This window comes from Gopherus flavomarginatus, chromosome 1, assembly GCF_025201925.1.
Source record: "Gopherus flavomarginatus isolate rGopFla2 chromosome 1, rGopFla2.mat.asm, whole genome shotgun sequence".
In the NCBI taxonomy this organism is placed as follows: Eukaryota; Metazoa; Chordata; order Testudines; family Testudinidae; genus Gopherus; species Gopherus flavomarginatus.
Genome location: NC_066617.1, coordinates 40,912,780 through 40,927,762, shown reverse-complemented (window position 1 = coordinate 40,927,762; position 14,983 = coordinate 40,912,780).

The following is a 14,983-nucleotide window of genomic DNA, read 5'->3' as shown; positions in this document are numbered from 1 at the left end:
TTGCAGTATATGCATACCCTAGATGGCCAAAGACTTGCCACAATTGGGCCTTGGTTGGTAGGTCCTTGTCGTCATATTAAAAAGTTGGAAGGAGAATAAATATGATACTAGAATATCCCTTCTTTGGACTGCATGGCTCTAATCTCATGAAGGGCCTAAATAATCTAAGTGGTTCTTGCTGAGAACTCCTGCACTGAGATCTATAGTAAGAAATTGGAAATAGGTAGTACACTGAATTTACTGCTGATACCACTCATTTATCAGAGACTTTGCTATCTTGGAGAGAATTACAATCTCTTCAAAAGGAAAATCAAAAGATTTGAGGGATCTGGTCTCTGATTTTAGGATCTATGGTATCACTAGCTCGTTATGGCATGTGTAACAGGCAGAAATGGGGCTGAACCAAAACTCCAGTTATGAGCAGGAGGTTTGGAATCACAATCCTAATCTAACTTTTGGCCCCCAACTTTCTGATTGGTAGATTCAAACACCCGCCTCTTCTCCAAAGCCTGAGTATTCAGAGTCTGCATTCATTTTCAAATTTCGCAGTCAGAGCCGAACATTAATACTGATTTAATATTCATTCTTTGTAATGGATTTGCAGGTTTTATTTGTTTGTAATTCATGGTTATATATGTTGTAAATGCTACTCAATTCTTCCTCTCCTCATCGTTTCTTACTTAAATTAGAATGCACTTTATTATTTTGGAAACTGTAAAATAATGGATAATGGTATTCAATTTATCAAAGATCACATAGCAGAGAAATATTTGTAAAATTAGCTCACCATCCTCTACCCCTTTCCTGAAAAATTCAATTTTTATTTAACATGAGGCCAGGCATTTTAGATAGACAACTTGAGCTCAATTTCATTTTTCTAAATAAACAAATTGACACTTGTTCTTTACCTGTAGATGCCATTAGGCCTTTTTAAAAAAATTATTTCCAAGTGCACATGCTTCTGTTTATTAAAAGGCCAGTTGGTGGCAGAATTCAATTTTCCTAGCTGTCATCAGAGGGGAGTCATCAAGGACAGATGTTGAAGATTCAGAACTATAAGTCCTCATACCATGTATGTCTTAGCTGAGGAAACTGTCTGTCTTCCATCACAGCACGGATCCCAGAATATCAGAAAAGATTAATTGTAGTCAGTTCTCTTCAGCACTTTACAACAGTGACTGTGCTGATACAGGGAGAATGCTCATGTTACAGAATAGCTAATATATCACCATTCAAGATCCGGGCTTCTCATTCTGCAGGTTCAAGGCTGTACTCTTACAAGATTCAGTAAATGTTTATGAAAGATCACTAAGCATTTTGTAGCTGGAAAACACTTCCTAAAAGCTTTGATGGCCTGTGTTGTTAGTCTAAACTGGGTTTAAAGTAGCAAAGGCCATGTTTATATTGAAAGTGCAGTTACTTACTTACGTATCTGTGCAGTTGTCACTGGTGAAATAGTCAAGCCCAAGGTAATAACGTATTATGATTGGGCCAGAGGCCCCAATCCAAATCTGAGCCCCACTGTGGTAGCATTTTTTTGCAAGTAGCAAATTCTGGCTCACTTGATCCAGTCTTGTGCTGAAGCTCCTACTTTTCATGAGCTTTTGGACTGCCCAGGGAAAAACCCTGTTTGATCAGTTGCTTTCCCTACTTCCTTGTCTCTTGTGGAAGAGCTGTTGCTGTAGGAGGCAGACAGAGCTCTGCGCAACCCCTGAGGAGCAGAGAGAAGTTTTTGAGGGAAGAGAAGGGATAGAGCGAGGAGCTAATACCATTGTCATAGATGGGGAAGTTGGAGAAGAAAGATCTGAACAGCTCAGGATAGCTTTGCACCCTCTTCCTTTCTCCCCTCTTGCAAAATAATAATAATAATAATAAAAAAAATTGGCTTCTCTCTTTTCCCCTTCTCATCTCCTCTTTCTTTCCTTACACCACCCACTCTGAGAATGGGGAGAGGCGAACTCCCTTGGATCTGTCCTCTCTCCAGGCCTAAGGCAGTGAAGGATGCTGGTCATAAAGAATTTCTTGCAGCAGTGTAGATACACCACTTGTGATTGATGTAGAGATGCAGTCACCAAAATCATTGTTCTCAATATAAATTGGCAATAGTAATTGTAACCCATATTGGAAGTTGGGTGGGGGAGTTAAAAAATCAGACAGCTCAAATATATTTTTTTAAATCAGTGGTTCTCAAAGCTGGTCCACCACTTGTTCAGGGAAAGCCCCTGGCAGGTTGGGCTGGTTTACTTGCCATGTCTGCAGGTTTGGCTGATTGCGGCTCCTACTGGCCATGGTTTGCCACTACAGGCCAATGGGAGCTGCGGGAAGAGTGGCCAGCACATCTCTCGGCCTGCACCGCTTCCCGCAGCCCCCATGGGCCTGGGATGGAGAACTGTGGCCAGTGGGAGCTGCAATTGGCCGGACCTGTGTACGCGGCAGGTAAACAAACTGGCCTGGGGCTTTCCCTGAACAAGCAGTTGACCAACTTTGAGAACCACTGTTTTAAATCATGATTTGGGGAGTGGAACTCATGAGTTTTGGGGTTGGCAATTCTGAAGTAATAGGAGACAAGGCCTTGCCTTAATTTGCTCATTATCTGGTTTAAGACAAGATATGAGAACCGTGCATTCTGGCGAGCAATGGCCCTTTAGTTTCTCTGGCACTCTAGTGTGGCAGATTTAGAAATTCTGTTGCAGGTTCATGTCAATTTTAAAAAATGAAGTCTGCTGACAAAAATAAATATATGAACACAAATAACACAATCAGTAATAGTGATTTATACTTATATATTAAATTCAGCTTTCTTTTCCTTTTCTTTGGTAGGTTCCCCTTAGCTTAGTTTCATACTGGGCATTGGAAAATATTCAGATGAGGTACATTATGCAAACTGTTAATTTATATTACTATCACTCTTTCTACTGTCAGAAGACCTTTTAAAGAAGAATACTGTTCTCTTGGGTCAATAAACCATCTTTATTAACTACTAAATCTTTATAACTGTAAAGCAAACTATGCTCACAGTGAGTCTGCCACTTGCAGAGCTTCTAATGTGCACCATTGTGAGGCTCTCATACAAAGAGCCTAATCCAGTGATCCCCAACCTTTTTGGCTGGCGGGCGCCAGCCCAAGGACCACTGTGGCGGTGGAGCACTGGCCAAAATGCCGCCGAATTTCGGTGGCATTTCGACAGCGACACCTCTCGATGACGTCGCTTGCTGTTGACAAGCGACATCATCGAGAGGCGTCCCCGCCGAATTTCAGGAGCGATGCCTCTCGATGACATCACTTGTCGATGGCAAGTGGCGTCATTGAGAGGCGTCGCTGCCGAAATTCGGGAGCGATGCCTCTTGATGACATCACTTGTCAGCGATAAGCGTCGTCATCGAGAGGCGTTCCTGAGCGGCATTTCGGCGGGTGCTTTCCTGGGGCCAGGACGCGGGCGCATTAAGATGCCCCTGTGGGCGCCATGTTGAGGACCCCTGGAAACAACTTCTATATCCATGCAGACCTTCTTACAACGTGCATGAAGAGCCCTTCACTCAGCCCGAGGTGTCTGTATTGACTTGCTGCACTGTATTCTACAGTACTGTTAGCTACACAACTGAGACAGCCACATGTACTTTCACAGAGAATCCTTCTCTGTGCACTTCATAAGTATTGGGGCTGGGAAGGGCGGAGACAGAATCCACTGCTCTTTTTCAGGGGCTCAGAAGTTAGTGAAATCCAAAACCAGTTTTCTTCGGAACATGTTACCTCACTTGGGCCAGATCCTGAGCTGGTGTAAATGGGAGTAGCTCCACTCAAGATCACTCCTTTAGTTTGGGTTGTTTCCATGTCAAAATTCTCACCTTTCATCCCTCACCAGTTTGGCTCTAGAAATGTGCAGAGAAAGATAGTTGATTTATTTTTTAAATGGAGTAAAGTATGCTTTTCTCATTCTCCTACTCAACCTTATCTGTTTGTGGTCAAGCTTTCCAAAAAAGAGTCTGGGACAAAAGGAAAGCATGGAAAATTATAGCCCCTAAAAGTGAAAGCTGCACAAAATCATAGGCAATTGAAAGGAAGGTTAGAATGAGAACTGTCATGTAACCTTGCAGCTCCAGGGTTTTTGCTGCCCCAAGCGGCGAAAGAAAAAAAAAGCTGCGATTACGATCGGCAGCAGCTCCACTGTGCAGCTTTCTTCTTTGGCGGCAATTCGGTGGCAAGTCCTTCCCTCTGAGAGGGACCAGCCACCAAATTGCTGCTGAAGAGCCCGATGTGCTGCCCCTTCCCCGTGGCCGCCCCAAGCACCTGCTTGCTGAGCTGGTGCCTAGAGGTGGCCCTGGTGGTGGTCTTTACCAGCTACTGGCAAGGTTGGCTCCAGCTTTTTTGCCGCCCCAAGCGGCAAAGCGGGGGGAAAAAAGCCACAATCAATGGCTCTTCGACAGCAGCTCTATCGTGCTGCTTCATTCTTTGGCAGCAATTCAGCGGCGGGTCCTTTGTTCTGAGAGGCACTGAGGGACCTGCCGCTGAATTGTCGCCGAAGACCCCTTTCCATTGGCTGCCCCAACCACCTGCTTCCTTTGCTGGTGCCTGTTGCAGGCCCTGGCTATTGGAGCCCAGTTCTACAATTTACTGAATGCCCTGAACTCCCACTGAAGTCAATAAAAGCTGAAGGCGTTCAATACCTCCCACTTGGTGCTCAACACTTCCTGGCATTGGATTCTTAGTTATAATTAATGTAATGTTTTGGCATCAGTACCATTTGCAAGGAAAACAATCTAGAGCATGGCATGTATTACGAAATGAAATTGATACATTCAGAAGTAGGAATTCATATTTTGCAATCAATTCAGGAATTATAGCTGATGCTTAAAATCACAGCACAACTGAATGTATAAATCTGGAAGCAAGATGTGGATTGGGTTGACGAGGCTGCTCTTTTGAGAGTGTGCCAAAGAGAAGGGAAAACTAAACTGTATATCTTGTAAAGCTGGTGCTTTTCATCTTTTTGCCCTATATTTACACTCGGAAGAAAGATAGTCCAGTTTTGCAAAAGCTGCGGGTATGGATCCTATGGGAGGGATTCTGCCTCCAATACTGCCCAAGATTAATCGATTCCAAGGCGAGAAGGTCATTTTGAGCATCTAGTGAGCTATATAACACAGATCACAGAATTTACGCAAAATAATTCCTAGAGTATCTTTTAGAAAAAACATCCAATCTTGATTTAAAAATGGCCTGTGATAATCTGTCACAACCCTGTTCCAATGGTTAATTACCCTCACTGTTAAAAATTTACACCTTATTTCCAGTCTGAAATTTATACTGCAGCAGAGGAGGCCATCCAGTTGTCACTAAAAGCTTCTCTCTAAGAGGACCGGAGAGGAAGCACATCTTAAAGTAATCCCCATGAAGACTCCACAGAAGATCAGGTGACCATTGGGCAGAACTAGTAGGCAACTGGAGTGAAGCTTGAAGATTGTTCCTTAAAGAAACTGTGTCCGGAAGAGGGAATCGGGCCCCACAGGTTTCCTTAATCTTCCCTGCAGAGAGGTTGGTATGGGGAATAGGCCCTTCGGGTCACTTACATAAGTCAATGGACATGTTTACACAAGCTGATAGAGCTCCAGGGGAACTGGCGTTGGAGCTGCTGAGAAGCTACTCCACGCTATGTACTGTACTAACCTAATCTGCTTCAGGATAGGTAAGGCTGATATGTTGCTCCCCATGTGAGAATGAAGTGTCTGGGCACCTTTCAGCACATACCTATTGTCCTTTGAAATTTTTATTTAAATACATACCAGTATATCACTATTCTGTAGATTGCATCATATGCTCTCCACTCGAAAATCCTTCTTTAGAAGCAATTCCACGTGCTTTACAGAGTGCCAAATGAACTTCCATTTGCATCTTCATCAAGTTGATGTAAATTCTCCTTAGATGTCATTTGACATTCGGAAATATCAGTGTGCTGAAGCCTAGAGCGCCGGAAGCTCAGCTGGTATTAAGAGAGCTAAGTACATTTATGTCACTTATGGATCTGCCCTTACATCCTGTTTCCACTGAATTGTGCACCATGCTTGCTTGCTCGCTCATGGAAAGAGAAACAGGAGTTGAATAATAGAGATTTAAAGAGGATGGGAGTGGGTGAATAATTAAATAGTTTTGAATAAACCCATGATACTATTACTGGAGAAATAATAAAAAAGTATGATTATACAAAACACTGGTTTGTATGGAATTATTTATATATTAACACACTGAAATCCTGGAGGAATTCATTAGAAATCGAATCACACTTGCATAGAGAACTGTAGTTTCTTTAGATTTTAACAAATTATACTTAGGGATTCCTCCCCCACCCCCTCTGTTGATATATTCATTATTTTCAGGATGAATGCCAACACTATCACATACTTCTCAAAGATTCGTAATAAATCAGATATTTTGAGCTGTGGCTTTGATGTGATGAACACATTGGAAGTGTGATTGTGTAGCTAGCTTTTTAGTAAATCAGGCAGACTACACACTGTTTTGAAATACACTGATGAAAAGTGAAAAAAATCTATTAGACGTAGATTGATAGGATACACATGACCTGCTGACAGGGTGTGCATATACTTTGTGATTCCAGACACAGAGAATCAAATTCTCAATCATTTATAAAGAATTGCAGAAAATGTCATTTGTAGAATGAAGAAAAAGACTGTTCTGGAAGAATTAGGTTGCAGGAGGTGACTTTTAAAAAAAAAATTTATTTATGGGGAGTTTGCCAAAATTATGGTCACAAATGGAGAAACAGGACTTGTGATATGCTGTGTGTTTCATTGCAGGAGAGCTGCTTCAATACTATCACCAGATAAAACTTGTCAAGTGAAATGTTTCTCAGAATGTGAAAACCCTTTCATTTTCCAGTACACAAATTGTAGGTTTAACTTCTTTAAAAGCAACTAGTGCTTTTAGGTTCCCCTTTTTGTGTCCAGCTTGAGGCACTTTTAAAATGGTTTGGTTTTCAGAGGGCAAGGGCTCAGCACTTTTTTTGATAATTGGCTCCTACAAGCTGTCTCAAGTTTAGCTTCCAAAAATGGAGACAGAAAAATCAGTAACAACTTCTGAAAATATAGGCCATAAAAGACTATTTTTTTCCATTTTATCATGGGGTGCTCCTTGCTCACAACCATTGTTCTTCATCAAACAAGAGCCCTCTAAATTTTCCCAGAATTATTTGTAACTTTGACATCTATGACCCTACTGTTTGGTTCCTCAAAGTGTCACTGGGTTACCCTGCCTTACTTGATAAGGGAGTATTACAGCAGATGCTACCAAAAATAATCAAATGAGAAAACAAATCCCACATCCTTTGCAGGAATACAGGAGCAGATCATACATTTAGACACACCTTATAGATTACTATGACAGATAATAACTCTGTTATATATGTTGCAGGTGTGGGCCCCTCTAAGGGTTTTGGCATTTCAGGTGAGAAGAATATTCTTAATTTGATATTGTGGGATTTTTTAACCACATGTAAGCAGGGTCTGAATGAGCTCTCCCTTGCAATCTAGGGACAGAGTGGGGAAAAGACTTCAGGAGCAGGTTGTATTTGCATAGACGCACCTACTCTGCTTAGTTGTTCAGCGGATAGGGCTGCTTTGCCAAAGCGATCAATTTTCGCTGGTGCTGGGTTACAATTCACTTTGGTATTGAATGCTGGAGTAATGAAATGTTGTTATCCTTAGTTTGTGAGTAAAGGGCAGCAGAATTGTAGCATGCCCTGATTGAGGGGGGTCATCCTAAACTGAACCTTACTTGCAAAGCAGAGGGTAGGGATGTCAAATACGTACTGGAGGTGAGAAGGAGAGAATTGGTATTCTCCTGTGGCATGGCTGCTATTGAAAAAGAGCAAGACATTGTTTGATTCTTTGGCCTCTGGGACTTAATAATAGACCTGTTTAGGCTCAATGGGGAGTCTTTGTTTCATGTTCAGTGATTATTAGAACTACAATTATTGATGAGCAGGGCTAAGCCTTAGACCTGGGATGAGGACAGTCTTGCAGTGATAGACAAGACACACAACACTAGCAGTGAGGTTCCCCACTACCCAGTAGAATTACTAAGAGCTGGGTTAAGTAGTAGAACCTCAGAAGGCAGCATTGCAGAAGTGGAAGTGAGCAGTCACCACTAGCAGAAATAAAATGAAGAGGTGCCAGTGAATGGCAAGCAGCAGCAGAGGCAGCAGCAGCCACAGTGAACCAGCTGCAGAGGCAGTGGTGGCAGCAGAGGCATTGCTCACTCCCTACCTTTTTCTGGGGTGGTAGGTTAACCCATGTGAATGCACCTCTGAACTCTCTGTCTTCACTGACTAAGGACAACCAACTGAGTGGGGCTCAATGAAGGGAAAAGGGAGTGGTGTATTGAAGGGACATTCATTTGTTGGAGTGTCACACTGCAAGGTGGGAAACTGAAGCAAAGCACACTATCCAATGTATTGGGGGGTGGGTGTTTGTTTATGGTTATGTGCTTTTAAATCAGGGGTGGGGAACCTTTTTTCTATCATGAGCCATTGACCCACAAAAAAATTAATCGCGGGCCAGACATCTGATCCAAAGCCCCCAGCACCGCTCCTTCCGCCCCCCCACCAGAGTTGTGAGCCCCACCACCACCACTGTGGCCACTGGCCTGGAGTCCCACTCCAGGCTAACCCCAGAGGAGCACCGGGAAGGCAGGTGGTGCGCAAGCCTCCCGAGCCCAGCAGTGCCAGGAGGGCGGGTGGGCAGGTGGGCAGCGGCCACAGCACTCCCAGCCCCAGCTGGAGCACAGGGGGACTGGAGGAGCTGCATGCTGTACAGTGGTAAATGGGGGAGGGGCATAGGCAGGGCGGAGCATGGGCAGGTCCACGCCTGGCTGTTTGGGGAGGCATGGCCTCCCCCAGCCTATGGGACCTGCTGCCCACGTGTGGGCTGGATGAAATTAAGCAATAGGCCGGATCCGGCCCGAGGGCTGTATGTTCCCCACCCCTGTTTTAATTCATGGTTGTGGTGTTTTCCCAAATTAATGCTGGATTCTCTTTCTCTTTTAATAAAAGTTTTCTTTTGTTATACACAGACTCAACACTTGTGAGTGGGGAAGTAGTGTCTCTCAGAGGTGCTGGGGAGTGGTGTTTAATTTGCCTAGATTACAGGGTGGGGGCTTGAGCTGAGGTTCTGTTTTGTGCTGGTAAGAGGAATCCCTAGATATTGAACGTGGCACTTGTTGCTGCTGGCATTACCTCACAGAAGGGTTCCATGCACAATTCCTATTGGCATTGAAAGGAATTGTGCAGTTAAAGATCTGATACTATTCCCCCAACTGCACTGTTGAAAGAGGCATTCCTGTTTGAGTGGGAACATCAGCATGGTCTGGGAATTTCACAGATACTATATTGTAAAGAAGAATTTGATATTCTGTACTTTAAAACAAATAAATTATTCCCCTGTAGTGTATATAACACAAATATTGCAGCATTGCACTAGCGCATGAGAACAAAAAAGGAGCTGCATATTGCCTCTTCAGTTAATACGTAGCCTAGTGCAATAAAGCAATGTTTTCAGCGTCCATGTTTTCATTTTCATTTTAAGCAGCTTAACAGTCACTGAAGATGAAATATAAAAGAAAAGACTAAAGAAAGCTTCTTCAATAGCTACAAACTACAGTTAAATTTAGGAAGGACATTTAAAAAATATTATTCTCCAGTGTGTGGTCTTGGTCCGTAACAGTTGAACTTGAAAATCCCAATTTTATTCCTTTCCTTTCTGGACAGGAAGTAGATGGAAATATCCCAGAATATCTCCAGACTGAAAGGAGCTGCCCAATCAGTAAAGAATGATTTCCTACTGGCTGTAATTTGGTGGAGTTGGAAGTTTTATGCCAGCAAGGGACTCCCTCCATCCTTGGAATGTAGCAATGGAAGGGCTAGGGCCACTGTTGTTGGATAAATGTTTAGGAGTGTTCTTCGGTGAGGAAGAGATGGGACATGGGGAATATGGTCCTCCATGAACGCTGTAAGTTTAGAGCCTTTACTCTTTTAAACCTTGGTTCAGGTTTCTAACCAGAACAATCTGTCCTGACAGAAGCTGTTGTGGGGTGAGTGATAGGACAACAAGTAAGAGGAAACTATGGCAGATGCCAGATTTTACAGTATGTGTGGTAGCGGTGGGAGCGAAGGAAGTTTACAGTCTTAAAATAAAGTTTTAAAAAATGTCCACACTCTTTACAAATCGTTGAGAAAAACCACTGTCTTTTATGGAATACCTTCAGAAATCCATATCTAATCTAAACTGATTTTCTAGGTCACTAATTTGATTTCTGAAAACTAGTTTAAAAAAGATAACTACCTTGTTTGCAGTGTTGTTGTAGCCATGTTGATCCCTTTGTTATTAGAGAGACAAAGTGGTTGAAGTAATATATTTGATTGGATCAACTTCTGTTGGTGAACAAGACAAGCTTTTGAGCCTACACAGAGCTTTTCTTCAGGTCTCTAGAGAACCAAGTCCCTTTCACCAAAAGAAGTTGGTCCAATAAAAGAGACTACCTCGCCCACCTTGTCTCCCTTGTACAAATAATAATACTTCATTTAAAATAGCTAAGACAAAAATTGAGAGAATATTCATTCTCATCCTTCAGGGCATCAGCTGATAGAAAGACTGGATGCCATTCAGGTACTCTGATATGAAATGGACATTCTTGAAATGTACCACTTCAAGACTGCAGAATAGTTGGAGTCAGGAAGGTATTGGACAAAAATCCCCACAATATATATTACCTTTATTCCTTCCTCTCAAGACATAGGCTACAGCCAGAGGCTGGATACCAGATAAGATGGAACATTTCCCCCCCGATATGGCAATTCCGTTGTTCCCAGTATTAGTTAGAATAATATTGTGTCCATCAGCATTACCTCCATGTCTTTATACTTTCCTTAAGTTTTCTGCAGTCTTGAACTGGCACATTCTAAGAATGCCTATTTTAAAGTAGTGTATCCTGAATGGCGTCCAGTCTTTTACAAGTTTGAGTACTTAAAAGCATAGGTGTAGTTTGACTGCTATATTTGTGGGTGGGGAGACAAAGCATATACACACAGACACAGAAGCGAGTTCCCCAGGCTCACTGGCTCTCTCCCCCTGCTTGGAGTGGTACCTGGGCTGCCAGCCACTCTGGCACTGGTTGCTGCAGCATTGTCACTGCTCTGGTGCTGCTGTGGCCACTTCCCTGCTGGTGCTGCTGCTGCTGGGCTCCTGCTCCCTGCCGCCCATTCCTATATTCCCTTCTCTTCTCCATTCCCTCCCCTACCTCTCCCCTCTGTCTTGTGCCTTATGTCCCTGCCCCATCCCACCCCCTTCCCCTCTGTCTCTTTCCTCCACCCTACCTCTTGCCCTGCCCCCTCCCCAGGCACTCACCGTTGTAGGGGAAGTTGGCGGGCACTAGGACCCAGGAGGCGGCATCCAGCTGCCGAGGCAGAGATCCGGAGAACAGCTGCTGCGTCGTACCCCCTCGCAAGCCGAAACCCGAAACCTGCTGGGGGCGGAAGGGGAGGCGCAGGTTGGAAGGAGAGAGCTCCGCTTCCCCCCCGCCCAAGCAGGCTCAGCAGGGCAGCTCGGCACTCGCAGAAATCGAGGGGAGAGGGACATGACCACGCGTAATGACCCCCCCAAAACCTCGCTTCTGTTTGGGGTGGGTGGCAATGCCCTCCTGCATCCTCCCAAACTCTGCCCTTGCTTACAAATCTGACATCTGATGTGTCAAATTCACAACTCCTGATAATGTGAAAACGTAAGCAACAGGATTAGTAGAAATTATTTGTAATCCTTAAAGAAAATGCCTGAAAACTCTTAGGGTTGTTTATGAATTGTATAGTAATACTGTCTTTTTTAGTAACTTGTATCACTATAATAAATTCTAAAAAAGGAATGTAAGCAGGAAATATTCTCCAACTCCAAATAGATGAAATCCTCATCCTTAAAGAGTTAGTCGCTATCTTTACATACAAGTTCCTTGAACATGGGTGATCTTGAATAGCAGAGATCAAGCATTACATTCCAGGAATTGAGAGAATTCCTGGATAAATTCCCCAACACTGGTATTTAAAAGGCGAAACAAACAAGGACATGCTTATGTCTATTGATTACAGAACCATGGAACTAAGAACAGCAATATTTTTCTCAAATTAATTGAGGAGGAAGCAATAGTGACTTTGTCTTTCATTGCCTATATATTTAGTAATGTACACAGCCATAAAGAGATTTCAAACCCAAATTAAATACAGTGCTATTGGGGTGATCATGTTCAAGTGCCTGTATGAGCAAGAAGATACATATCTACCCCAATATAACGTGACCTGATATAAGGTGAGTTCACATACAACACAGTAAAGCTCTAACACGCTGCTCTGAGCAGCATGTTAAGGGTGTCGGGCCAGGCCAGGGCTGAGGGGTTTGATAAGGGGCAGAGGATCTTGGAGGCGGCCAGGGGCAGGAGCTGTGGGAGGGCACTTTTGGGGGCCCTGCAGCCTGAGAATGGCCCCGGGGATTAGCCAGGGGGCCGGGAGCAGCCCACTCTGCTTCCCTCGCCCTGGCCCCAGCTGTGTCACTCGGGGGAGGGGACTTGGGGGAAGGGATCCCTCCCGCACTAACCAGCAGCGGGGGAAGCGGAGCAGCCTGGCCCCAGTCCACTCCACTTTGCCAGCTCCCAGCCGCAGCACTCTGCTTCCCGCCACAGGTGATTAGGGATAAGGGTCTCTGGAGAGGGCGGTCAGGGAACAAGGATGAGGGGGCAAAGCAAGTTTGATATAACGGCAGTCTTACCTATAACACGGTGAGATTTTTTGTCTCCCGAGGACCGCATTATGTCGAGGTAGAGGTGTAGATATAAAAGTGGGGCAGACACAGAAGCACTTTTGATGTATCCTCCTGAGACAGCTTAATTAATAGATTGCTACTGGGCTTTCTAATACCAAAATGTCTTTTCAGCATCTAATAAGGTACATTAAGGGATGCCAAAACTTATTACTCTCTGTTGGCATACTTGGTTGATATACTATAGTTTCATTCCTAGCATCAATTAAAAAGTCCATTTAGAACCTAGTTCCTGTGAGTCTAATTCTTGTCTGTAACACTCATAAATCCAGAATAACTAGTTAAGGGAGTTATGGTAGTGTAAAACCAATATAAGCAAAAGGAGAATTGCACCCTTTCTTCCCTGACCTTAAACATCATTGGGCTTTTGCTATGTGATATCTGTCAGAACTGTCCAAAGCAGGCCCCTTGATGCTTCAGAGCCTTGAAGAGAGGGTTAGGATGCACAACTATGCTATGTCCAGATGTAACAATAGCCTGCTGTCAGGCCCACCGACAGAAATTCCAGGCCCTAGGGCCAGGGTTGTCCCTGGCGGGGGCAGGGCCCAGGGTAGAAGTGACGAATCCTTCACTTCCGGGACTGCCCGTGGGCCCCCAAAGCGTGGGGCCTGGAGCAGTCACGTACACCTAGGAGTCCTGCGGCCAGTCCAGGCAATTTAAAAGGGCCTGGGGCTCCTGGCCCCCATGGCGGCCAGAGGCCCCCAGACCCTTTTAAATAACCCAGGCCCCTGGGCAACTGACCTTTTTGCCCCTTGCCCCACCCCCCGTCGACATGCCTGCTGTGTGTTTGCACATCATTGTAAAGTAGAGTGACCAGATGTCCTGATTTTATGGGGACAGTCCCAATTTTGGGGGCTTTTGCTTATATAGGTGCCTATTACCTCCCACCCTCTGTCCCGATTTTTCACACTTGCCCTTTGGTCACCTTATTGTAAAGCCATCTTGAAAAACATAGTAATTGATACTGTAGACTAGAACAGGGGTTCTCAAACTGGGGGTTGGGATGCCTCAGCTGGTCACAAGATTATTACATGGGGGGTTGCAAGCTGCCAACCTCCACCCCAACTCTGCTTTGCCTTCAGCATTTATAATGGTGTTAAATATATATAAAAAGTGTTTTTAATTTATAAGGGGGGGTTGCATTCAGAGGCTTGCTGTGTGAAGGGGTCACCAGTAAAAATGTTTGAAAACCACTGGACTAGAGTAAGCAGCCTTGACACAACAAGGGCACCCCAAAGTGGTGCAAATATCTTTCTAAGGATTCGAAGATGTCCAGGCAGTGTATTAACACCATCTGGTTCTCGTGCAGTTATTCTCCATGAAGCAAGTGTATGGATGTTTCAAAGGCTTCAAGCTAGGTAATGATGATGCCACACTGTCCCTGAATGCTTTCATTGCCAAACTGCTTAGGGGATATAAGCTGTTCCCCCTTAAACCACAAATGTTGATACTCTGGAGCCCTGGAAGATGTGGCATCAGTACAGAGCTGCACGGGCGCATGAGTTTGGTTAGACTGATCCTCATAGCATGTGCCTTGTAGCACAATGCTCCTGACTCAAAGGCATTGACACGACAAAGCCTTAAAATTAGCAGTTTTATTTGGTTCTTGCCCTATGAGTTGACCAGGCAAAGTTAGAGAAGAACCTCTTTTTATTTTTCTTTCCCTCTGTTAAAAGACAGGAAACTGTGATTGCAAATCCAAAGCAAATGGTGAAGGGACTTCCATGTCGGTGTAAAAATTCTACATTAAACTCCCTCCGCCCCCACTTAAACTGACACTTCTCCTGATCCAAAGGTCACTGAAGTGGATGCATCTTTCCACTGATTTCTGTAGACTTTGGATCAGGCTCTAGATTTCAAAGGGGCTGTGTTCTTTTTTTAAGGAGTATTCGATTACATTACATTTCAAGTAATGTCTGCTATTGGTGATGTAAGCTGTCATTTTGATTACAAAAAGAGGCTCCACGGGGAGCTGCTAATAGGAGCTGTGATATAGTGTCAGGCCATAAAAGACCAGAAGGACCCAATATAAAATTTAATTGTGCTTAATTTACACCTGTTGTTTTACAAAACCTTCTCTAAGGGGTTAGTTCAAAACAAAGCATTCATACTGC